A 20,134-nucleotide genomic window follows, 5' to 3' on the forward strand; every position below is an offset into this window, starting at 1 on the left:
GGTGGGCACTTTTTTTCGGTCGTTTTGATTTTACTCTCTCGTACCGCCCGGGTTCCAAAAACATCAAACCCGATTCTTTATCGCGCATTTTTGATCGTTCCGAACGCCTGGTTACTCCCGAGTGCATTTTACCCAAGACCCTATTTGTCTCCACACTCACATGGGAGGTCGAATCGAAGGTCAAGAAGGCCTTAGAAGGGGTAACGCCCCCGGTCGGTTGCCCACCGAACCGTTTATTTGTGCCGGAGGGATTACGGTCAGACGTTATTCAGTGGGGACATTGTTCCAACGTAGCCTGTCATCCAGGAGTGACCCGTACTAGTTTTCTGGTTAAGCAACGATTTTGGTGGTCACTTATGGCCCGGGACATTCACAGTTTGTTTGTGCCATTGTGCCAAATTACCCTCAGCCAAGGAGACAGCGGTGACCGTCGTAGATCACGTCTTTAGTTTACATGGCCTCCCGATTGACGTGGTTTCCGACAGAGGACCCCAATTTGTGTCCAAATTTTGGAAAGAGTTTTGTAAACTACTGGGCGCGACTGTCAGTCTATCCTCAGGGTTTCATCCCCAGAGCAATGGTCAGACCGAGAGAGCCAACCAGGATCTGGAAAGAATGTTGCGGTGTTTGGTATCCAAGAATCCTTCTTCCTAGAGTCAGCAATTGTCTATGGTGGAGTACGCCCACAATACATTACCAGTGTCATCCACGGGCCTGTCTCCGTTTGAGTGTAGTGTAGGTTACCAGCCACCTATCTTTCCCAGTCTGGAGTCCGAAGTCGCGGTCCCCTCTGCACACGCCTTTGTCCAGAGGTGTCACCGCACCTGGACTAGAGCCCGTGAGACTCTACTCCAGGTGAGGTCGCGCACCAAGGCTAAAGCCGATCGCCACCGGTCGAAGCCTCCCGTATACGTCGTTGGTCAAAAAGTGTGGCTTTCTACTAAGAATATTCCTCTCCGTTCCGTCTCTAATAAGCTCGCACCCAAATTTATTGGCCCATTCACTGTCACCAAGATCATTAGTCCGGTGGCAGTCCGCCTCAACCTTCCTCCAGCGTACAGGAGAATTCACCCCGTTTTCCATGTATCCAAGATTAAGCCTGTGTTTCGATCAGCGATTAACCCGCCAGTTCCGGTTCCTCCCCCGCCGCGTCTCGTAGATGGGGAACCTACTTATTCGGTAAATCGTATTCTGGACTCTAGGCGGAGGGGACGCGGAGTCCAGTACTTGGTGGACTGGGAAGGTTACGGTTCGGAGGAGAGGAGTTGGGTACCTACGAGAGACATTCTGGATCACTCCCTTATCGATGATTACAATCGACAGGTAAGGGAGTCTGGGGACGCCAGGAGGCGTTCCTAGGAGGGGGGGTACTGTCACGGTTTACGAATGCATTGCTTCCTTTTTGTCTCGTGCGTTTGTTATTTGTGTATATGTGTGTGTCGCGTGGATTGGGTGTGGCCAGAGCAATCATGCTCATTCATCAATCTGCAATCATTATCGGCGCCAGCTGCGACTCATCATCACTTCCTTAAATACTCACCGTTTTCTCCTCTCCATTGTCAGATCGTTGTTTGATGTCTTGCTGTCTGGTGTTCCTGTTCCTCGTCCTGTGATCGTGTGGTGTTCGTTCCTGGATTCCTGTTCATTGTTCAGTTCGTTGTTCACGCCGGAGATCACCATCACCATCACGTCACTCTGCACCAGCTCAGACTCACCCGTGTTCGACCATCGAGGTCCCTGCGCCACCCGCCAGTGTTTGTTTGCCTTATATGTTTCATCATTGTATCCAATAAAGAGTTTATTGCACCTGCTATTGCTTCCTCGTTCTATCAGCATGACAAATAAGCTACTCAATCAAAATAGTAAACAAAAGTACAAGCCAAGAATACTTAGAATACTTAATTATACTTTTAAGTATATCTCGATCAACAAGTATAGCCCAGGTGAAAAAAAAGTTCACTAAAATACATTTTATTTAAGTGCACTTAGTACACTTCCATAATGTACTTCCATAATGTACTTAAAGTGCTCTATTTTAGCGCACTTATTTTGTACTTAATATACTAAAAGCTTATCTTTAGTACTTCTTAAGATCCCAGGTGAAAAAGACGTAGTATTAAATGTATTAAAAATATACTTGAAATACAAATAGTATGTTTATAATACATTTGTATTACCAACATGCTTATTTGAAGTGCATTAAAAATACATTGAATTGCATTTTAATATATTTCTAAAAAGTATACTAGAAGTACATTGGTAATAAATGTATGCTTAATATTATACTTTAAATAAATATGCTAAACACAAGCATAATTTTAATATATTTCTAACAAATGCACTAAAGGTACATTGGTAATAAATATATGCTTAATTATACTTTTAAGAAATATGATAAACACAAGCATACTTTTAATATATTTCTAAAAAGTGCACAATAAGTACATTGGTAATAAATATATGCTTAGTTAAATTTTTGAGAAATATGCTAAACACAGTCATACCATTTGTGTGAAGTTTTGTAAGAACAGCAAAATGATTAAGCTTTTAGTGTGTTTAAAGTACTTTAAACACTTAGGCCTAGTGTAATATATTTGTAATATTTATGATTTTATTATTTTATTATTTTAGATTTTTGTATTATGTACCAACTTCTAATGTATTATAAACATTTGTCAACTATTATTAAGCATTGCAATAAGCACTTAAAACTAGATGTACCGCATGGCGGTACAAAATATGACCGCCGCTCAGGCCTGCACTGGCTTTCCACAAAAATAAATGACGTGGAGCAATTTGGCTGTATTGCGTGTTTATGTATATACCTAAAAAAAGTAGTAGTATGTGCATGTCTGTCTGTGTGTGTGTGTGTGTATGTGTGTGTGTTTGTGTGTGCGCATGTGTGTGTTTGTGTGTGTGTGTCTGTGCATGTGGATTTGTATGTGTGTGTATGGGTGTGTGTCTGTGCGTGTGGATGTCAGTGTGTGTGCATGCTTGCGTTTGTTTGTATTCCTGCATGTGTGTGTGTGACAGTATCATCCTAAACCAGCAACCCTTCGCTCAACAGCACCATCTACAGGCCGATGAGTGTACAGTCACTAAATGTGCACATAAATGAATTTATTTTATATTCTACGAAACTTAGCATACCCCAGAGGATGTCAAGTTAATCATACACATGAAATATGGTGCAGTTCTGAACATCTCCACTGAAGATAGGGGCGATTAAAGCAGAATAATATTGCATTTTCATTTTTTATGGGAGGGGCGCAAATCACAAATGAGTGATTATGGGCTAGGTTGATGTGGGCCCTTAAGACCAACATACCATAAAAATTTCTTCATCCTCGGTTCCACGGTTCAAGTAGTTATTTAGGAAAAACTGCATTTTTTGGGTTTGGGGGGGCCAAGCGCGGGGGGGGGGGGGAGTGGCCCCCGGGGACCAAACGAAATTTTTCCGTAAAAGTCTAGTGGGGCTACATGCCCACCAAATTTCATGTTCCCCGGTGTTTCGGTGTCCCTGGTATCGTTGACGAAAAATTCAGTAGATTGACGGGAAAAAAAAACTAAAAAACTTTGACAATCGATTATGGGCTAGGCTGATGTGGGCCCTTAAGACCAACATACTTTGCAAATTTCTTCATCCTCGGTGCCACAGTTCAGGTAATTATTTAGGCAAAACTGCATTTTTTGGGTTTGGGTTTTTTGGGTTTGGGGGGGCCCAGCGCGGCCCCCGGAGTGGCCCCGGGGACCAAACGAAATTTTTCCGTAAAAGTCTAGTGGGGCTACACAGGGCCGGTTCTAGACATTAGGAGGCCCTAGGCAAAATTCATGTTGGAGGCCCCCCACCCCCAATAAAAAACACTTGAAACAAATATGATTCCTAACCTTTATATTTATACAACATTTAATTTTAAATTTAGTATATTTTTACTTATACAGTACATAAGTTTGGACAAATTACTATTTTTAATGTTTTTGAAAGAAGTCTCTTATGCTCATCAAGCCTGGATTTATTTGATCAAAAATACAGAAAAATAATATAGTGAAATATTATTAAATAATGGTTTTCTATTTTACTATACTTTAAAATATATTTCTGTGATGCAAAACTGAATTTAGTGTCACGTGATCCTTCAGAAAACTTTAATATTCTGATTTATTATCAAATGTTTAGAAATTGTGCTTAATATTTATTTTATAACCTGTGATACTTTTTTTCAGGATTTTTTTATTTTTAAAAAGTTGTTTTAAAAAAGTCTTCACTATCACTTTTTATATATTTAACACATCCTTGCTGAATATTCCTGTTTTTGTTTTTGTTTTTCTCTATTTTTGATCAAATAAATGCAGGCTTGTAGAGCATAATATGAAACTTTAAACATTAAAAATAGTAATGGGTCCAGACTTTTTACCGGTACTGTATGTACATATTAATCAAACTTTATCTAAGGTAATCTCTTTTTTGTTTAATGAAGATGTTATTGTTGTTGTTGTTGTTATTTTGCTGTTTTATTAAATTTATTCACAGTTCCAGAATACCACTTCAGTAGATGAACATAAGTGCTTTTATCATTTTTTTCATAGCTGGGCAGGATTTTTCCCTCCCATTTAATCAATATTGACTGCAGATATTATGATATTATGTATTGCATTGTTACCTTAAATATGCTATACACAAATCAAGTGGAAGAGAAAGACACGATCGCTACTGAGCAGAAAAAATAAAATATTTTAAACTCATCAGCAGAATTTAGAAGATAGACCCATAGATATGAGATCCTTTATTTTAAAGGTCCCGTTCTACGTGATCCCATGTTTCAAACTTTAGTTAGTGTGTAATGTTGTTGTTAGAGTATAAATAATATCTGTAAAATTATAAAGCTCAAAGTTCAATGCCAAGCGAGATATTTTATTTAACAGAAGTTGACTACATAAAACGGCTCGATTGGACTACACCCCTCTACTTCCTTCATTAGTGACATCACCAGAACCGTGTTTAGACTAACCTCCGCCCACAGGAATGCTCCCTCAACTCTACTGGCTACTTGCGCACTTCTTATAACTTAGGCTACTGTGTTTACTCAGCTCTTACCGTGATTTTCTGAAGTAAAACTGACGCTTCATCTTTTGTGTGATGTACAATAAACTTTATTAAACTCATCAGTACATGTTTGATCATCATTCGGACCTGGTCCGAAACAGCAGACTTGTAGGCTGTTAATAAATAATGGATACATACAAGCAGATGACAATACGTTATAATAACCGTAATTAAACTACTAAACCATACCTGTTTCATCTCTATACAGCACTCTGACTCTGTAGGCATTATTGTCCGACTCGAAATGAACGCCGTTACTGAGAGTTTCTGATATTATCATCATTCCATGAGATGAATTTGTCCTGACAGACTGAGCGCGAGCTCATGAAGCTCCGCCCCCTGGGTCGTCCAGCAGCAGCTCATTTGCATTTAAAGGGCACACACTGAAACAGCTCGTTTTTCTGAGCCCCAAAAAATGTCAATTTAAACATGCTGTAAAAAATGATCTGTTGGGTATTTTGAGCTCAAACTTCACATACACACTCTGGGGACATCAGAGACTTATTTTACATCTTGTGAAAAGGGGCATACAACGGGACCTTTAAACATTTAAACATTTAAACATTTAAAAATGCTGTAGTGTGTTGGCTTTTTAGCTTTGAATACAAACGTCTTGTCTTTTACTTTTGTAGCTTTTTTACTAGTCAGCTCCCGACGCGATGTTATTCCTTGTACGCGCAAATTCAAAGCGTCGCGTCTGGGCACGTTAATGATGACGCTCGCGCTCTTTTAAACTCGTAATAAAGAGGTGAATGATTTTTCCAGAAATGACGCTGATCTACAGTACAAGTTTATATTTAGAATACATTGCAATCACTCCAAAATAGATGATGACAACTCACACACCTGCATTACGAGCTGTGCTTCTTTGAGTGCCTATTTAGGCTTTTGCTTCGCAGCACCTGATGGATGCGTTCGTTAAACAAACTTTCAGAAGCCGGCACCCGCTTTGAAATGGAAACATTAATTGGTTTAACTGCAGATGAGTGACAATTCAACAATATCCAATGAACAATGAGGCTCGTATTTCTGTCCGTCTTGACTGGTGGACTATATATATAGGGGATGTTACGGTTATGGAGGCCCCTCCTCAATTCCCGAGGCCCTAGGCAATCGCCTGCTCTGCCTATAGCTAGCGCCGGCCCTGGGGCTACATGCTCACCAAATTTCATGCTCCCCGGTGTTTCGGTGTCCCTGGTATCGTTGACGGAAAATTCAGTAGATTGACAAAAAAACAAAAAAAACAACTTTGACAATCCCTATATGAACGCTTTCGCTAGCTACGCTAGCGGCGGTCATAATTAATGTTGTTCACTTTTACTTGTTTGTAGGCTATACTTGTAAAGAGCTAGGCTGTTGTCCATTACATGATATGTTTTTACTACTGAAATTCCCACAAAGATATCAACATCATATTATTTTAAATGCATCATAGATACATTTTCCAAAGACATTTAAATGTTGTCCAAAAATATGTTGTACTTGTTTAAATTTGAAAAATACGAATAACACACGTTGAACGGCTGTGATTGGTTCTTGTGATAATAATTGAGCTCACACCTCACTCAGAGCTTGCTGTGCGTTCCTTGAATGTGATTAGATTTCTAATAATTAAGTGTGCTTGCTGAAAGCGCACACTTATTGTTCTTCTTAAGTTTTCTTATAATTATTATTATTATTATTATTATTATTATTATTATTATTATTATTATTCCCGGGAGAAAAATTTTGGCCAGCTCCTGGGCCTAGGCCCTTTGAGACAGAGACACCGTTCCAATTTTAAAACGTTCGGTCAGTACCGGTGTAAGTTGCTCGCGAAGATGACATCACGAGTCCATGTCGTTCGTCCGCCATAGTGGATTGAACAGAAAGCGAAACTAAAGTTTCACAGGTCACAAATTTGGTCCGAACTTCACGAAACTGGACGTACATGATCCTTGGACCAAGCCTCACAAAAAGTTACTAGAAGTATTTTTGATTTTCGGAAGCGTTTGCCTGTCACAGCCAAACGAAATCGGCTGCGTTGCGTAGTCGCCAAAACAGGAAGTAGGTCATATTTCAGGAACGCTGTCACGTATCGAAACCAAACTTTGTACATTAACTCGAGACTCCAATGTGAGGATGTACAAGATCTGAATATTTTTATTTTATTTTATTTATTTCAGGCTAATTGACAAACCCATTTACCTATGTCTAGGTTTCAACTCAGACTTTTAATGTTAATGCATTTAGACAGTAGGTGGCACTGTTGTATTACATTTCACAGAGCTGCCAAGTCAGTGAATAGACTACATTAGTTTTTACTAGGTTTGCCTTAATAAATGCAGGGCCTGAATTTCGTTTTTTAAACTGGGAGGGAATTCCACCGCTTACATGGGTCACATGGGGGGGAACTAAAGATTATTAGCCTATGCATCATACATTCGGTCTTCTTCGCTAACCGAACAATTCATTGTCTGTGGCTGTGTTTGTGCGTGCGGGAAATATGCTGCGCATAACAATAGAAAACAAGGAGAAACGTGCAGTCACATGCTCAAACAATCAACAACGTCTCTCTAGATGTGTAAAAACAAGTGGAAAGCGCGAGCGCGCCGCTCTCTCCTTTCCACAAGCACTTGCTGTCCCGTGGCGTCTGTCGTTGCTATGCAACCATGAACTCCGATCTCCATGATGACAAGGAAGTATCGGCAAAAGATTAATAGTTCTCTTACGAGAGGTTCTCTCGTATTGCGTAAGCTAGCTTACGCTGCGGGAAAGTCTCCTTTCACGAGATACTGAAGCCAAAAATTATCCTAATTTTTTAAAACTTGTCAACGCAGTGCGGCAGCCTGCAGACCTAGGGCAAGCGAGTCGCGTGCCCATTGGCTGCTCTGCGGCAACTGCAGCAGCCTATGGCTGAGCCTTGCGCGTGACGTCACGTCCAATGAGCGCGCTTGGCGCGCTTAGTGCGTCACAGCCCGTCATTAGGGGTGTGGCTTAGCGTATATAAGCAAGGAACAGAGGCTGCTTCGCTGATTTCTGTCTCTTCAGCGAAGCTCTTCGCATCGCTGATCTCCGAGGAAGCCGCCGTTCGAATCCAGCGACCAGCACGCCCAGGATCTCAGCCTGAGGACGCCGGCCGCTCGCCGCCTTCAGCCTTCCCTGCCTGCTGCGCCATCCGGCATATATATCCTTTTCTGCTCTGTGTTTGTGTGTTTGTGTGTCCGCCGCGACACACTTGCATCTAAAAGAGCGCGAGGCGTTGTTTCAAATGCCTCGCACATCCTGTGGCTCGTGCAGAGCCTCGCTCAGCGACGGAGACCGCCACGTGCTGTGCGCTCTCTGCCTGGGTTTTGACCACGCTGTTCGCGCTCTCTCCGAGGGCGGCTGCGAACAGTGTGAGGAGTTACCGATGTCGACCCTACGGGCTCGACTCGCTAACTTTGAAGGAACTCCACCTTCTCCGGCCGCTTCTTCCGGGCCACGAAAGAAGAAACGTCGCTCTCAAAGGCCGCCGGAACTGGACGCTACAGCTGAGCGCTCGCCGGAACCTCTCCCGCGAGCCTCGCTCTCTCCTTCCCCCCCACCCTTCACCGACGCGCAGCGGCCGGCCACTGCCCGCACTGCCGTCGCCCTGGGGGACGATGCAGATGATGCCGCTGACAGCTGCTCTCTGCTCGCGTCCGACAGCGAGGAGTGGTCGGGCTCTCACCTCTCCGCCCCCTCGACTCTGGAGTCTTCTCGAACCCGCGCTAGTGTTGACGCAGAGCTTCTCCGCCTCCTCACTTTAGCGGTCGAGAGAATGGGACTGGATTGGTCCCCACCTAAGGAGCCGGAGCCCAATCGCCTTGACGGGTTTTTTCTGCCTAGCCGCCGCCCTGCGCCTGCCTCTAGGTCAGCACCCTTCCTGCCTGAGCTCCACGCCGAGCTCTCTAAGTCCTGGAACGCTCCGTTCTCCACCAGACTCCGCCCGCCAGTCTCCTCGGCTCTCTCCCAGGTGGACGGAGCCGCCGAGAACGGCTATAACGGCATCCCCGCCGTTGAGGATGCTGTGGCAACGCACCTTTGCCCGCCGTCTGCTAGATGGCGCTCAAAGTCTGCCCTGCCGTCTAAAGCCTGCAGGACCACCTCAGCTCTCGCCGGCCGCGCTTTCGCCGCCTCCGGCCAGGCTGCTTCCGCCCTGCACTCAATGGCTATCCTTCAGATCCTTCAAGCCGACCTCCTCCGTGAACTGGACGAGAAGGGCTCGGATCAGTCTGCCTTTACCGATCTGCGCAGCGCTACGGATCTCGCGCTGCGCGCTACCAAGACCGCTGCTCAAGCCATCGGCAGATCCATGGCCGCGCTCACCGTCATCGACAGACATCTTTGGTTGACGCTCGCGGACATGAGTGAGTCAGAGCGCGCTGTGTTTCTGAACGCACCACTCTCGCCCACCGGCCTCTTTGGCCCTGCGGTCAGCGGAATTGTGGATCGGTTCTCTGAAGTGCAGAAGGCGTTGCGGGCGATGGACCTCTTCCTGCCCCGCCGTTCGAGCTCAGCCACAGGCCGCCCTCAAACGCAGCCTCCTGTGCGCAGCTCTAACCAGCGCTCTTCCAGGCCCCCCAGCGCTTCGCAGCGACGCCAGGGCAATCGCCCCAGGTCGCGCTCGACCAGCCGTCACAGACCGCCGCCCCCACGGGGCCCGCGGCCCAAGATCGCGTTGAAGCCCGAGCCCGCGAAGTCCTCCTAGCATCCGCAAGGAGGAAAAGATGGTTGAGTCCCGCTACGGCCGGACCGCCATCAAAACGCACAGCTCTGTCAGTCCCCTATGTTCAGGCTACTGCAGCAGCACACACCGCAGCCAACGAGCCAGTATTAACACTCGCTCGCCTGCACACAAACGCCGTTTTCACGGCGACCCAGATAAATCTCAAAAAGAGTATAAGTGCTTTAAGTGTAGAAAATGTGCCCACACCCATGTGCTCACTGCCTCACACAAGTACAATCCCCATGGTAACGCGCCCAGAGCGCTCTCTCATAAAGCGGCCTCACACCGCTCGAGTACTAAATGTAGTAAATGTGCCCACACTTCTGTGCTCACAACTACTCGCTGCTCGCTCTGTCACTCAGTTACCTCAAATTGCCACGGCTCAAGCCGCAGGGGTATTAAGTGTAGAAAAAGTGCCCACTCCCGTGTGCTCACTGCCTCACACAGACCAGGTTCCCATGGCAACGCGTCCAGAGCGCTATCTCTTAAAGCGGAAACTTTCCGCTCGAGTATCAAGTGTAGGAAATGTGCCCACAGCCCTGTGCTCACACCTGCCCACTGCTCGCTCTGCCAGACAGGTTGCAAACCTCATAAAGCCCCCAAACACTGGCCGTGTCATAAGTGCAAATCCCGCGCCAGCTCACGAGCACGCGCGCCCACTTTCAGACACCATAATCCCCACGCCGCTCTCGCGCCTGGGTTGTTTGACAGCAGTTCACGCTCCATCGTCCGAGATCGAGCTACTAAATTCTGCACAGTCGGCCAGCCCTGTTCTTCTGCCCTCGTGTCCGAGCATCGGCGGCGCGCGCACCGCCCCGTCTTCTCTGATACAGGTTCCCCATCCCGCGCAACGCGGCGATCTGAACCCAGAGACCATTCGACCCCTAGCCATACATGCAAAAGCATGGGAGGCTATTCAGGGCGCGTCAGAATGGGTGCTCAACACCATAAGACACGGTTATTCGCTCCAATTTGCTCGTCGCCCTCCGCGCTTTCTAGCGCAGACGGAAACGAAAGTGAGTTTGGAAACAGCACATCTGCTTCAAGCAGAGATATCAAAGCTGCTGCGAAAAGGGGCCATAGAACAGGTGCATCCTTCCCTGAGCGAGTCAGGCTTTTACAGCCGTTACTTCCTCGTTCCCAAGAAGGACGGAGCATTAAGACCTATTTTAGATCTGAGACATCTGAACAAGGCTCTCATGAGACGGCCGTTCAGGATGATTACAACCAGACAGATCCTCGCGCAAATTCGCCCAGGAGACTGGTTTATCTCTCTCGATCTGAAAGACGCTTATTTCCAGATCCAGATAACTCCCCGTCACAGGCCATTTTTGAGATTCGCCTTCGACGGTCGAGCTTATCAATACACAGTCCTGCCGTTCGGCCTGTCTTTAGCACCCCGTACATTTACGAAATGCATGGACACGGCTCTCGCTCCCCTGAGGAGTCAGGGAATGCGAATTCTGAACTACTTGGACGATTGGCTCGTTCTAGCGCAGTCAGAGACAGAACTTGTGTCTCACAGAACAGCGCTACTCGACCACCTGGAGGGTCTAGGCCTGGCGGTCAACTGGACCAAGAGCTCGCTCTCGCCCCGGCAGTCGATTTCCTTTCTCGGAATAGATCTGGACTCGGTGGCGATGACGGCCAGATTGTCGGAGCAGCGCGCGCGCCGCATCCAGCGCCTCGCTGCATCCTTCAAAGAAGGCAACCGGGTTCCCCTGAAGGCATTTCAGCGCATTCTGGGGCATATGGCCTCAGCTGCAGCAGTGCTTCAGCTGGGTTTACTGCGCATGCGCCCGCTTCAACGCTGGCTGAGAACGCGCGTATCCCATCGAGCCTGGGCGACCGGCGGCTCGCTAATCAGAGTGACTCAGGTCTGTGTCTCAGCCCTGCAGCCCTGGCTAGCAGCCGAATGGTATCACACGGGAGTGAATATGGGAGTGGTTTCACACCGGAAAGTTGTCTCAACAGACGCGTCCAACCTAGGTTGGGGAGCGCTCTTCGAAGGCAGACCGGTCTTTGGCCACTGGTCAGACCAGGAGAATCTCCTACACATAAACTGTCTAGAGATGCTCGCGGTCGAGAAAGCGCTCATGCACTTCCTCCCTTTCCTCCATGGTCACCATGTTCTAGTCCGCACGGACAACACTTCAGTAGTGGCCTATGTGAACCGCCAGGGCGGTGTCAGATCAAAGCAACTCTGCGCCCTGACGGAACGCCTCCTCGTATGGGCTCAGCACTCTCTGCGCTCTCTGAGAGCATCGCATGTGCCTGGCCATCTGAACGAGGGTCCCGACAGACTGTCCAGGGACAACGTTCCCCCTGGGGAGTGGTCTCTACACCCCCAAACAGTCCAGTCGCTGTGGCGCCGCTTTGGCAGAGCGAAAGTCGACCTCTTTGCGTCAAAAGACAACGCACACTGCCCAGCGTTCTTTTCGAAGAGCGAGGACGCGCTGGCCCAGTCTTGGCCCAGCGGCCCGCTATATGCGTTTCCACCAGTCTCTCTGCTGCCTCAGGTCATCGAGAGAGTCAGGAAAGCGCGCCACACAGTGCTCCTCATAGCCCCGTTCTGGGAGAACCAAGCTTGGTTCCCGGAACTCATACAATTGGCAGACTCAGCCCCTTGGCCGATTCCGGTGCGGAGAGACCTTCTCTCTCAAGCCCGCGGCTCGATTTGGCATCCCCACCCAGAGCACTGGTCTCTGCATGCGTGGAGCCTCAACAATTACATGCTGATCTACCAGAAGGGGTGATGAACACGATCATACAATCTAGAGCCCCCTCCACGAGGCGGCTCTACACGTCTAAATGGTCTGTGTTTAACAAATGGTGCACTACCAAAGGGCTCAATCCACAGACATGTGGGGTCTCGCAAGTATTGTGCTTCCTTCAAGAGCTACTGGACGCGGGCAGGTCCCCCTCCACGCTCAAAGTTTATGTCGCGGCCATTTCAGCGCTCTCTGTTTCAGAGCCGGGCCGCGCATTAGGAAGGAACGAGTTTGTCATCCGCTTCCTTAGAGGAGCGAGGAGGATGAACCCCCCGCGACCCCCTTCGGTTCCTATGTGGGATCTTTCACTGGTCTTAGACGCACTGAAAGCACATCCCTTTGAACCCTTAGAAACTGTGGATATGAAATACCTCACGCTCAAAACCGTTTTTCTGATAGCACTGTCTTCAGTAAAACGTGTGGGAGACCTTCACTTCACTATCCACTAACGCTGCGTCGGACCCAATGACTCTAAAGTTATTCTCAGACCGAGGCATGGGTACGTCCCAAAAATTTTGGGCACTCCCTTCAGAGCGCAGGTCATTTCCCTTTCAGCCCTGCCGAATACTGGCTGCGAGGCAGATAGTCACCTCCTCTGCCCAGTTAGGGCGCTGAGAAGCTATATTTCGCGCTCCGCCGCCTTCAGGCGTTCAGAGCAGCTTTTTGTTTCGTTTGGTGGGCGCACCAAGGGTCTCGCCGCCTCGAAACACACCCTGTCCAGATGGATAGTCGATGCTATCGCAGCTGCTTACGCATTTAAAAACCTGCAGTGCCCCTTGGGCATTCGGGCACACTCCACCAGAGGCATGGCCTCATCGTGGGCATGGTCCAGTGGGATTCCCATTCATGACATTTGTGCAGCGGCAGGCTGGGCCTCCCCCTCCACATTTGTTAGGTTTTACAACCTGGAAGTTCCCGCTTTGCAGGCCAAAGTGCTATCAGTCTAAGTCTCGCGTAAGCCAGCCCACTGTCTGTGCGCGGGCTACGCTGCTGATTTAGCTCTACTGGTTGAGCTACACTATATGGAAGTGTTAGTTGGACCGGCTGTGCCGCTCCCTGCCCCATATTATGTGCTTATGTACTGTGGTATCTTGGCCGCCCAGCTCCGCTTCGCGTCCCCTGGGCTCCCCATGGGAATTCATTCAGGATGCTGGGCGCGCGCACGGCGTTGACAAAGGTGTTCCCGCAGCGTAAGCTAGCTTACGCAATACGAGAGAACCTCTCGTAAGAGAACGTACTCGGTTACTAACGTAACCTCTGTTCTCTCTAGAGAGGGAACGAGTATTGCGTAACCCGCCGTGCTCTCGCCACGAGCTCATTTTCAATTTAATTTTTTTGTATTCAAAAATAAAATTTCAAGCTCTCTGAATGATTAATTAGCCGTTTAAACCACGTCACATGTGTGTTTGCAATTCATGTTGCTGCGAGAAGGTAGAACAGTGAACGGGGCTTGAGAGCGTGCGTGAGGTGCTTAAAACAAAGTAGTTTTTGACGTGTTCGACTCGAGTTCGAATCCGCCTTTTGCCGAACTCGCTCTTCTCCCTTTTCCCAATACACATGAGATGTAAAATGTATAGCCTAACATAAAGGTCTCTAGCGTTATATTTTGCCAACGAACTAAAATCGAAACCGTGATATGGTTTTGTGCTTTATAAAACAGCACAAGACTTTAAGTATCCTATATAGGCATGTTTGTGCTGCGTGATTTAAAGAAAAGTGCGCACTTTGCTCACGCGATCAAAGGGTTTATTTCTTGCAAGTGAAGAAGACATTAGGACAAAATTATTGTAATTTTCCTATAGTGTAATGTAAAATATACTTTTGAAATATTCATTTTCATTTAATACAGTACGTTTATAGGCTATTTTATGTCATAGGAATAATTATATAAATCATTATTATATTATTATACTAATTGTTTGGCATCCTAAAACACCAGTGATAATTTAATGTAGACTGAGACTCTATATCATAACTAAAAAATAAGTTTGAGCCCTCTTTAATGTCCAGGTACAAGTCAATGCTTTTTCTTTGTGCACAGTTCATGGGTTGAAGCCATTTTTTACAGTCTATGGTTGAAGCCCGTTGAAGCTCTTAATTTTGAGCTCTCAAAGTGCACCAGACTGATGCATTTAACTTTAAAATGTACAAAATTTTCTTGCGGGGGAGCATGTCCCCGAACCCCCCTAGAGGGACAGAGGTTTACCCAACATAGTTTTAAAAATCCTATGGGAAAGAACGATAATTTATTAACTTTACTCCAGCATAGTACAACAAAGTTCCTTTTAATGTCCTAAAATGTACTTGGACAAACTATACATTTGGCCTGCCTTAGGGGGGGCCTATAGACATTGTGGCCAGGGCCTTCTTAATCAGGGCCCTGCACCTCACCCCGGACCTCACTAATTTTCAAACCGTGGTTACGGCCTTGGCTTTACTACTAGATATATTTATGGAGATGAAAAATAATAAGGCGCCCTGTACAGCTATGATCAGCCAGGGTTTCCGCGGGGCATTAAAAAGCATTAAAAGTCATTAAATGGATTTTGCGATAATTAAGGCCTTAAATGGCATTAAAAAGCATAAATTGTAATCCTACAGGCATTCCATTTTTTTTATGGTTTTGAAGAAAATGTTATATTATCAATTTATTTGAATAGGCTTCATGATTAATCATTTTTATTTGCTGTCATCGCAAAATATGTAATTAGTGTGATTAAAAACACGCGGAAACAGTTTGGTGATTGCCTCCGGCCGGAGCAAAGTTGCGGAGGTGGCGCGAGTAATTTTGGACAGCAGGAACAACAGGAATAAAACTAGACCAGAAAACTGGGAAAGGGCATGGAAGACAAACAATTTAGAACATGGTTGGTGGTCAAAATAAAGAAGGATTTTGCAGCGTTTGTAAAAAGGTATTTAAATTGGGTAGCTACAATGGGAATCAATGGCGTAAAATCTCATATGCAGTCTGACAGCCACAGGTCGACGGTAAAAGGCAGAAAGCAATTAACTATGTGTAACGTTCCCTCATCAGCTCGACATCCGCTGTTGAAGCTCACTTTGCGTTTTTTAACGCGTTAACGCATGAGATTATTTTTGTCCAGTTTAACGCGTTAAAATATTTAACGCAAACACAGCATTCGTTAATTTTTGTCATCCCTTGGGTAGCGTTACATTATATGATCCCGCTCTTATTCATGTAAATGTAATTCAAGCCCTGTAAATTCAAGCCCTGAAATGGCAGCGGGATGTGTAACTCTAGCATATGGCGCATATGTCACATAAGTTAGGCAAGGCCAAACAGGGTTATCCATGTTGTTGCGATTGCATTGCTAGAGTAAGCTAATAGTGAAACTGATAGCGTTCTTCATTTAATTACAATATGAGAACTGACGGTAGGCAATAAAAATCAGCGTTTCTGTGTAGGTGATGACAACCATCTTTACAGCAGCAATCAAAGCATCGCTAATTACGGTTGACCTTAATTTGAGATAGTAAATTTGTTCCTAATCAAAGGGAACACTCAACCACAGAACAGCTGGGTGAGTTTTGTATTGGCTTATTGGATACAGTAAATGAAGACTGTCAACACCTACACAGAAACGCTGATTTTTATAGCCTACCGTCAGTCCTCATATTGTAATTAAATGAAGAACGCTATCAGTTTCACTATTAGCTTACTCTAGCGATGCAATCGCAACAACATGGATAACGCTGTTTGGCCTTGCCTAACTTTATATGCACAATCTTGAAAAAAGTACTATTGTTGATATTCTCACATCAAGCAAACTTCAACGCACCCTTAAGGCCTATTTATACTTCTGCGTCGAACTGCCGCCGTAGCTACGGCGTACCCTGACGTACACCTCTCCAAAAATGTAACAACGCGTCAATTCTACTCGGACACAAGCGCTGTGATTGGTCTGCCAGAACCCCTCCCTCGGGGTTTCACATGCTCCCTAGGTGCGCGTCAACGCGGACAACGACACAGAAGTATAAATTAAAACCAACACGTTGCCTACGGCGTATAGGCTCTGGCGTAGGTCCGACGCAGAAGTATAATGAGGCCTTTATCCACTACCTGCTAACGTTAGTGAACCGCACCCGAGCAAGCACACTTTGCAGTTCCCCCGGAAATGCACTTTTCTAGTTTAGATTAGAAATCTAAATTTAAACTGGAGCGATCATGTTTCTTTAGAGGATTTGGAGGAAACCACGCGATTCATATGGATTAGGTAATGTTTTTGCAATTAATTTTTTCAAACGTGAACAGTTTTGGTGAATCGTTCATCAGAGGGATATAAGTTAAATCTCTCATGTTTCATTAGACTACAATATCTCAGTTTTTCTTTCGAAGATTAACAGAATTCTTAAATGTTTTGCAACTACTTAAGCTTGAGTGATCATGACAGCATTTAGATTTTTTATTTTATTTTTTATCTAACTTTAATAGAAAACGTAACTGTTTAGTGTTGTATTAATTTTTTCCCCATCTTCAAGTTTGCATGACGTGTGACATTTGGAACCTCATTATGTTTCTAGGTAAGATTTGTATTACATTTACGTTTACTTTGCCAGTCGTATTTTTGACTCGGTGTAACAGCACATCTTTTTCAGTTCAACTACATTCAGTTTGACCAATCAGAGCCAAGCTTTTCAAGTCGAAGTCGAATCAGACTCAAAGAGATGAAGATACTGCTGTCAGAAGTTACTGGTAAGTTTTAGTTGCTGTTTGCATAAATAAATAGCTCACTGTTTAGTTTTTTTCATAAAAAAAAAAATAACCAACATTTTTTTCCTAGTTTCCTAGGCTAATTTGTGTTCATTCATGTAAAAATCTGTTTATTTAATTGTTTTGTTTTTTTGGGACAGCTGCAAGTCACTTGTCCTGGCTTACCATATTTTCCACTACTTCTTATTTCCTTAAATCTTTTTTAACAGAGGTGAAGAGTGTATGTGTTTCTGTACATCACTTATTTTTTTTTGCTCTCAAAGTCAAAGGGGGCTGACTAAAACATTAATGCTACAAATAAAGATTAGCATTTGTTGTACATTATAATTATTATTCTTGTTGGCTGGGTATACTTTTTCAGTTAACAGTTAAATTGCCCTTTTTTTGCTGTGATACAGTGACATACCATGTAGACTTCATAGTTGTTCAAGAGATATTTTACAAACTCCTTTTCTGAATTACATGAACATTTTATATTGAATGTTTAATGTTTGTTAACATTAATTGTTAACGAATGTTTTATATTGAACTGACAAGCTGAGCCATATATCGCATTAAAATCGCGGACGTATCGCCAGCGATTATTAATGCGATATGGCTCAGCTTGTCAGTTAACTACGGCTCTTTGTAGTAAATGCCGCTCCATCTGAAAGCAGGTGATGGCGATTTACTACTAATCAAGGAACCGGCTTTACTGACGAGATGCGCATAACAATCTCACGATTGCAATCGCCCAGCCCTAGTTAAAATATACGAACTAAGCATTACATGCCATGTTAAAGAATTCCATTTTCACCAGGTGAAAAAGACTTACTATTAAATGTATTAAATATGTACTTAAGTATGTTTTTTTAGTACAAAACAAATGTACTTTAATGCATTTATAATACATTTAACAGTACGTCTTTTTCACCTGTTATGTACAACAGAGGGAAATGTCAAAACATCATACTGTGTTGTAATAAAAAAACGTCTAGGTTACGACCTCTGTTCCCTGAGAACAGGGAATGAGACACTGCATGGATGACGCTATGGGGAACACCCTCCATGTGAACCAGTGTTTGAAAAGCTGTACAATCACGGCAATAGAATTTGACTGGCGACAGCCTATGACACTACTAGTGCGACTCAGAAGTATTAAAGAGTCGCCTAGAGAACATTGTTCCCCAATAGCATCATCGAAGCAGCCTTTTGAAAGGGAACAGTTACTTTTTTAACAGAGGATAATTTTGCTTTAATATAAAAATAAACTCATCTTTTTCCCCTTGCACAGACACTGTGATCAAACAATTTCCAACATGTCTGAGGTGTGAGCACTGATTCGAAGGAAATGCAACAATGAGGCAAACTCAAAGACCAATCACTCCAATTCACTTGAAGGATTGTACTAAGGGGTAAAAAAATAAAAAATAAATAAAGCTGAAATAGTATGTTAAAAGCATATTTTAGTTCATCTTCAGTGTGTCTAAAAATAGCACAGTTGAGTACACTAAAATGTTAAGTTTATCTTAAGAAGTACTAAAGAAAAACTTTTAGTATATTAAGTACAAAATTAGTGTGCGAAAATGGAGCACTTTAAGTACATTATGGAAGTGTACTTTAATAAAATGTATTTTAGTGCACTTTTTTTAACCTATTAATACATTATAAGTATAATTTGTATATATTTATTATATATTATTATATTTTAAATAATTTATTATTGTATTTAAAATGCATTAAAGATGGTTTCAGTTTTATTAAAAGTGGTAACAAAATACATTTCTTTAAAAGCTGAAATAGTATATTAAAAATACACTTTAGATCATCTTCAGTGTGTCTCAAAATAGCACAGTTGAGTACACTAAGATGATTTTAAGGTTATCTTAAGAAGTACTAAAGATAAGCTTTTAGTATATTAAGTACAAAATAAGTGCGCGAAAATAGAGCACTTTAAGTACATTATGGAAGTACATTATGGAAGTGTACTAAGTGCACTTAAATAAAATGTATTTTAGTGAACTTTTTTTTCACCTGGGAAAATAAGCATGGAAAATAAGTTTATTCAAGTGTTCTATTAGTATACTTCTTTTCAACTAAAAAGATTTTACATTTTATATACTTCTGAAAAATATACTTAATTACACTTAAGTGTACTTGACTTATTCTGAGAGAAAAGTCCAAGTATATTTGGCCTATACTTGTACTCAATCTTTTGATCGAGATATACTTAAAAGTTTAATTATTCAAAGTATACTTGACTTGCAGTTGTGTTAACTCTTTTGATCGAGTAGCCTATTAAATATACTTGTTTTACATCGTTTTTCATATACAGTCTTATGAAACTTTGTTTGAAAATATTGATTAAAATATTGATATAAAACAGATATGTTTCTAATTCTGCGTATCTGAATTTTTGTGTAGGCTAGTCCACTGGTGTACATAGGAATTTACTTTAATTCAACTTTTCCCCACCATTGACTGAATTTTCCAGCTATCCATGTTTTCACTGGTATACGGTAGGGGGCGCTATGACACATCTTCCAGTACAGAATCTCCGGATCAAAACACAGGAGAAGAAGCTGAAACAAGTGATAGAAGATTGCTCACTCAAATGTAAAATAATGTGATCAAACATTAAACAGCGTGTAAATCCAAACTGCTTAATGTTTCCAAATGAAGCGTAACCCATTAAGAGAAAACGACTGAAGCTGTGGGGGTGTCGGACTCGATTTACTCCATCTGTGTTTGATCATCGTTCTGAATCTGATCAAGGCATAGTCTTTGACAAAAATGTGATTCTCTAACGAGAGGTTCTC

The 20,134-nt window shown here is 43.9% G+C and overlaps 1 protein-coding gene and 1 long non-coding RNA gene across 5 annotated transcripts in view; one reads left to right on the plus strand and one right to left on the minus strand.

Moving 5' to 3' along the window:
• ca14 (carbonic anhydrase XIV) overlaps positions 1-20,134 on the minus strand; it is a 69,870-nt gene that overhangs the window by 36,293 nt on the left and 13,443 nt on the right. The window lies entirely within an intron of this gene.
• LOC311306924 lies at positions 16,806-17,245 on the plus strand. The gene is made up of 3 exons (XR_014630233.1): positions 16,806-16,839; positions 17,105-17,146; positions 17,222-17,245. It is a non-coding gene; the product is annotated as an uncharacterized lncRNA (long non-coding RNA).

Source organism: Rutilus rutilus (assembly GCF_951802725.1).
Source record: "Rutilus rutilus genome assembly, chromosome: 17".
NCBI lineage: Eukaryota > Metazoa > Chordata > Actinopteri > Cypriniformes > Leuciscidae > Rutilus > Rutilus rutilus.